The following is a 5,863-nucleotide window of genomic DNA, read 5'->3' as shown; positions in this document are numbered from 1 at the left end:
CCGACTCAGGTATATCGAACTCCGATTCAGAATTTAGCAGCTGCAACCCGTATAGCAGAGTCGATTCAGCCTTCCCAGTCAGAGGCTGGCAGAGGCTTGATGCGGATCAGGGATTTGCTCCGGGCAGCAGGAGATCAGAATTCAGCTGTATCGCAGTCGCGGAACAGGATTCACAGCAGATCCATGGCGGCGAATACGGTCCAGTCGGCTCATAGCCCCAGATCGCCCCCGAGGCGTGAAGGGCGTGGCGACCGGCACGATCAGTACAGGAACTATGAGCAGTATGATAACCGATTCGATTGCAACGATCGACGTCGAGTGCCCACTCCTCCCCCAAGGGGTGGATCATATGTGCCTCGACAGCAGGATGATAGACGCCAACACAGTGGCGGGCGAAGGATTCCAGTCGACCCCCGGGAACCAGGCTTTGATGCGAGATCCATCATCGTTCAAGGTTTGGTCGACCGGAACAGAGCCCACAGAGAGGGTAATGACAGAGATGTACCCACCAGCAGCCGAGTGCATGTCTCCGGACCAGAGTGTTTCACCAGAGCCATCAGAGCCGCGGTGATTCCTCCGAACTTCAGGTTGGCGACTGGAGTCAGCAAGTTCAATGGTGAGTCCAAGCCTGATACTTGGCTTCAGGACTACCGAGTGGCTGTTCAGATCGGCGGCGGGAATGACGAGGTGGCCATGAAGCATCTACCTCTTATGTTGGAAGGGTCAGCCAGAGCATGGCTGAATCAGTTGACACCCAGCAGCATTTACACGTGGGAAGACCTCTCCCGAGTGTTTGTCAGGACGTTCGAAGGAACGTGCAAGCGACCAGCAGGACTGACAGAGCTGCAATCTTGTGTGGAGAAGTCGAATGAGACTCTGAGGGATTACATCCAGAGATGGGTCACATTGCATCACACGGTAGAGAATGTATCTGATCACCAGGCAGTTTGCGCCTTCAAAGAGGGCGTAAAATACAGAGAGCTAAGCCTGAAATTCGGTCAAACCGGAGACATGTCTCTGAGTCGACTGATGGAAATAGCCACCAAATATGCCAATGGTGAGGAAGAGGATCGGCCAAGGGAAGCAGTCCAAGGACAAAGAAAAAGAGTCAGACAAGGTTGAGGACAAGGAGGACAGTGACGAGGAATATCCACAGGTCAATTCCACCCTGATGATTTTTGCTGACGTTGAGAGCAAAACCCAACTGAAAGTTATAAACCGAGAGGTGAATATGGCTGCTCTGTCAACACCCAATTATCTGAAGTGGTCTCAAACTGCCATTACATTCGACCAATCTGATCACCCGGCGCACATAGCCACCCCTGGGAGGCAAGCGTTGGTGGTCGACCCAGTCGTTGAGGGCACTCGACTGACCAAAGTGTTGATGGATGGCGGTAGCAGTTTGAATATACTGTATGCTGAGACACTGAAAGGGATGGGCATTCCGATGTCCAGACTGAGCACAAGCAACATGAGTTTCTATGGAGTCATCCCTGGCAAGAAGGCCGCGTCACTCGGCCAGATTGCTCTTGATGTGGATTTTGGGGATTCAAAGAATTTCCGCAAAGAGAAGCTGACATTTGAGGTTGTGGATTTCCAGAGTTCCTACCATGCTATTTTGGGCAGGCCAGCTTATGCACGTTTTATGGCCCGACCATGTTACGTGTACCTCAAACTAAAGATGCCTGGCCCTAAAGGCGTGATCACTGTCACTGGTAACCGCAAGAAGGCAGAATAGTGCTTCCAGAAAGGCTCAAAGATCGCCAATACTCAGATGGTGGCAGAAGAGTGGCAGGAACACCAGAGGAATGCGGACCCGAGTGATTTGTTGCGAGCCAAAAAGCCTGCTATGGAATCAGTGTTCCAATCGTCCGGTGAGACAAAACCAGTTCACACCCACCCGACCGACCCCAACGCTGCTCCAACTCATATCTCCACAACACTCGACCCCAAATAGGAAGAAGCGCTCATCCAGTTCCTCCGTGAGAACTGGGATATCTTTGCATGGAAACCTTCTGACATGCGGGTGTACACAGGGGACTGGCTGAGCATCGTCTGCGAGTCGATTCAAAGGCAAAACCCATGAAGGAACATCTGCGACGGTCCGCCGTCCAGAAAAGGAAGGCTATTGGCGAAGAAGTGGCTCGGCTCCTAGCAGCAGAGTTTATCCGAGAGATTTACCACTCCGAGTGGCTCGCCAATGTCGTCATGGTCCCCAAAAAGGACAATTCACTTCGCATGTGCATCGATTTTAAGCATATCAATCGGGCCTGCCCGAAAGATCATTTTCCTCTTCCCCGCATCGACCAAATAGTCGACTCGACTGCGGGATGTGAGCGACTGTCTTTCTTGGACGCTTATTCCGGGTACCGTCAGATCTGTCTATTTGGACCCGATGAGATCAAAACAGCTTTCATCACCCCATTCGGGTGCTTCTGTTATGTCACCATGCCATTCGGCCTCAAGAATGCCGGAGCCACGTTCATGAGGATGACTCAGAAGTGTTTGCTCACTCAAATCAGTCGGAATGTGGAAGCATACATGGATGACATTGTGGTCAAGTCACGGAAAGGTTCCGACCTGCTGACTGACCTCGCTGAAACATTCGCCAACCTCAGAAGGTACGATATCAAGCTTAACCCATCCAAGTGCACATTCGGAATTCCTGGCGGAAAGTTACTCGGTTTTCTCGTTTCCGAACGAGGAATCGATGCAAACCCAGAGAAAGTAGGCACTGTACTCCGAATGAAACGACCTGTGCGTGTGCACGATGTTCAAAAGCTTACTGGTTGCTTGGCCGCTTTAAGTCGATTCATCTCTCGTCTCGGTGAGAAGGCATTGCCTCTTTACCGACTGATGAAGAAGTCAGACAAGTTCAAGTGGACTCCTGAAGCTGACGCAGCGTTTGCAGAGCTAAAAACCCTGCTTTCCACCCAGCCGGTGCTTGCTGCCCCGATCAGCAAAGAGCCTTTGCTGCTTTACATTGCAGCCACATGACAAGTCGTCAGTACTGTACTTACGGTCGAGCGGGAAGAAGAAGGGAAAGCCTTCAAAGTTCAGCGCCCAGTATATTACATTTACGAAGTCCTAACCCCATCCAAGCAACGATACCCTCATTATCAGAAGCTTGTATATGGGATTTATATGACCACAAAGAAAGTTGCTCACTACTTCTCTGACCATATCATCACAGTCGTCAGCGACGCCGCCTTATCAGAGATTCTGCACAACAGAGACGCAACTGGTCGAGTGGCAAAATGGGCGATTGAACTCCTTCCCCTGGATATCAGATTTGAGGCAAAGAAAGCTATCAAGTCCCAAGCAATAGCAGATTTCCTCGCCGAGTGGACTGAACAGCAGTTACCGACTCAAGTTCACTCGGAGCACTGGACTATGTTCTTCGATGGCTCCAAAATGCTGAATGGTTCCGGTGCCGGGGTAGTGTTGGTTTCCCCCCGAGGAGATAAGCTCAGATATGTACTCCAGATTCACTTTGATTCCTCCAACAATGAAGCAGAATACGAAGCACTCTTGTACGGGTTGCGTATGGCCATTCCACTCGACGTCCGTCGCCTCATGGTCTACGGTGACTCGGATTTGGTGGTCAACCAAGTGATGAAGGAGTGGGACGTCACAAGCCCAACCATGACTGGTTACTGCAATGCAGTCAGAAAGCTGGAGAAGAAATTTGAGGGATTAGAGCTCCATCACGTCCCCCGACTGAAAAATCAAGCAGCCGATGACTTGGCGAAGATAGGTTCCAAAAGAGAAGCCATTCCGTGTGGCGTGTTTTTGGAGCATGTTCACACACCGTCGGTTCAAGAAGATCCTTTCACTGAGGAAGCCCCGCAGCCGAAAAGTGCCACAGATCCGACTGAAGTCGAGATCCCAGTTGTGGTCGACCTAATCATGGAAGTTCTGGTCATCACTCCCGACTGGACAGTGCCCTATATCGCCTATATTCTGAGGAAAGAGCTCCCAGAGAATGAAGAAGAGGCTCGGGAGATCGTCCACCGATCCAAAGCCTTTACTGTCATGAGAGGACAGTTGTACAGAGAAAGTATGACTGGAGTCAGCCAGAAATGCATAACACCGGAAGAAGGTCCAATGATCCTCAACGACATCCACTCGGGGACCTGTGGCCATCATGCGTCCTCTCGGACCATCATGGCTAAAGCATACCAAGCGGGTTTTTACTGGCCCAGAGCAAATGAAATGGCGAAAGAGATAGTCGACAAGTGTGAAGGATGTCAGTTCTACTCCAACATGTCACACAAACCTTCCTCAGCCTTGAAGACCATCCCGATCATCTGGCCTTTCATTGTTTGGGGTTTAGATATGGTTGGACCGCTGAGAACTGGCAGGAGCGGCTTCACCCATGTACTGGTGGCAGTCGACAAGTTCACCAAGTGGATCGAGGCCAAGCCCATTAAAAATCTTGATGCCGGCACTGCCATCAACTTCATCCGAGAATTAATATTCAGATATGGAGTTCCGCATAGTATCATCACTGATAATGGGTCAAACTTCGACTCCGATCAATTCAAAGCTTTCTGCGCTTCCCAAGGCACACGAGTCGACTACGCTTCAGTCGCCCACCCTCAGTCGAATGGACAAGCAGAAAGAGCAAACGGCCTGATTCTCAAAGGACTGAAACCTCGGTTGATGCGCGACATTAAGCACGCAGCAGGCGCGTGGGTCGACGAACTTCCTTCAGTTCTTTGGGGATTGAGGACTACTCCAAATCGGTCGACCGGGAGGACTCCGTTCTTTCTGGTCTATGGAGCTGAAGCAGTTCTGCCGAGCGACCTGCTTCACAACGCGCCGCGAGTCGAGCTCTACTCTGAAGCCGAAGCAGAACTAGCCCGGCAGGATGCAGTCGACCTCCTAGAAGAGGAAAGAGAGATGGCCATGATCCGATCGACCATCTATCAGCAAGACTTGCGTCGATTCTACGCCACAAACGTGAAGAGTCGAGCCTTCCAAGAAGGAGACTTGGTCCTCCAAGTCGACCAACAGAAGCCGCACAAACTCGCCCCTACTTGGTAAGGCCCCTTCGTTGTTACCAAAGTTCTTCACAACGGAGCATACCGCCTTTACAACGTCGATCGCCAGATTGACGAGCCACGAGCCTGGAATGCGGATCTGCTCCGCCCCTTTTATACTTAAGTTTTCACTCAGATGAGTTGTAATAAAAGTACTTCTGTAGTGTATTCATCAAAGACAAGAGTTTCATAATTTTCTCAGTGATTTTTATAACTTTTGTTCTCATAAATCAGTCCCCAGTGGGTGGCTTAGCTGCGAACCCATTTCGCCTAAGTTTGTAAAAAAATCCTACCGAGTGGTAAGTCAGCCTTCCACTCGGATGCTTCGCTACAAATCCATTTCGCCTAAGTTTAAACAAAATCCTACCAAGTGGTAAGCCAGCCTTCCACTCGGAGGCTTAGTTGCGAATCCGTTTTGCCTAAGTTTAAACAAAATCCTACCGAGTGGTAAGCCAGCCTTCCACTCGAAGGCTTAGCTGCAGTCCAAGTACTCGCCTAAGTTAAACAAATCCTACCGAGTGGTAAGCCAGCCTTCCACTCGGAGGCTTAGCTGCAGTCCAAGTACTCACCTAAGTTAAAACAAAACCCTACCGAGTGGTAAACCGGCCTTCCACTCGGAGGCTTAGCTGCAGCCCAGTGCTCGCCTAAGTTTAGAAAATCCTACCGAGTGGAGAGCAAACCTCTCACTCGGGGGCTTAGCTGCAGCCCAGTGCTCGCCTAAGTTTCGAAAATCCTACCGAGTGGAGAGCAAACCTCTCACTCGGGGGCTTAGCTGCAGCCTAGTGCTCGCCTAAGTTTCTAAAAATCCTACCGAGTGG

This window comes from Triticum aestivum, chromosome 2B, assembly GCF_018294505.1.
Source record: "Triticum aestivum cultivar Chinese Spring chromosome 2B, IWGSC CS RefSeq v2.1, whole genome shotgun sequence".
In the NCBI taxonomy this organism is placed as follows: Eukaryota; Viridiplantae; Streptophyta; class Magnoliopsida; order Poales; family Poaceae; genus Triticum; species Triticum aestivum.
This window is presented reverse-complemented; position numbering follows the sequence as displayed.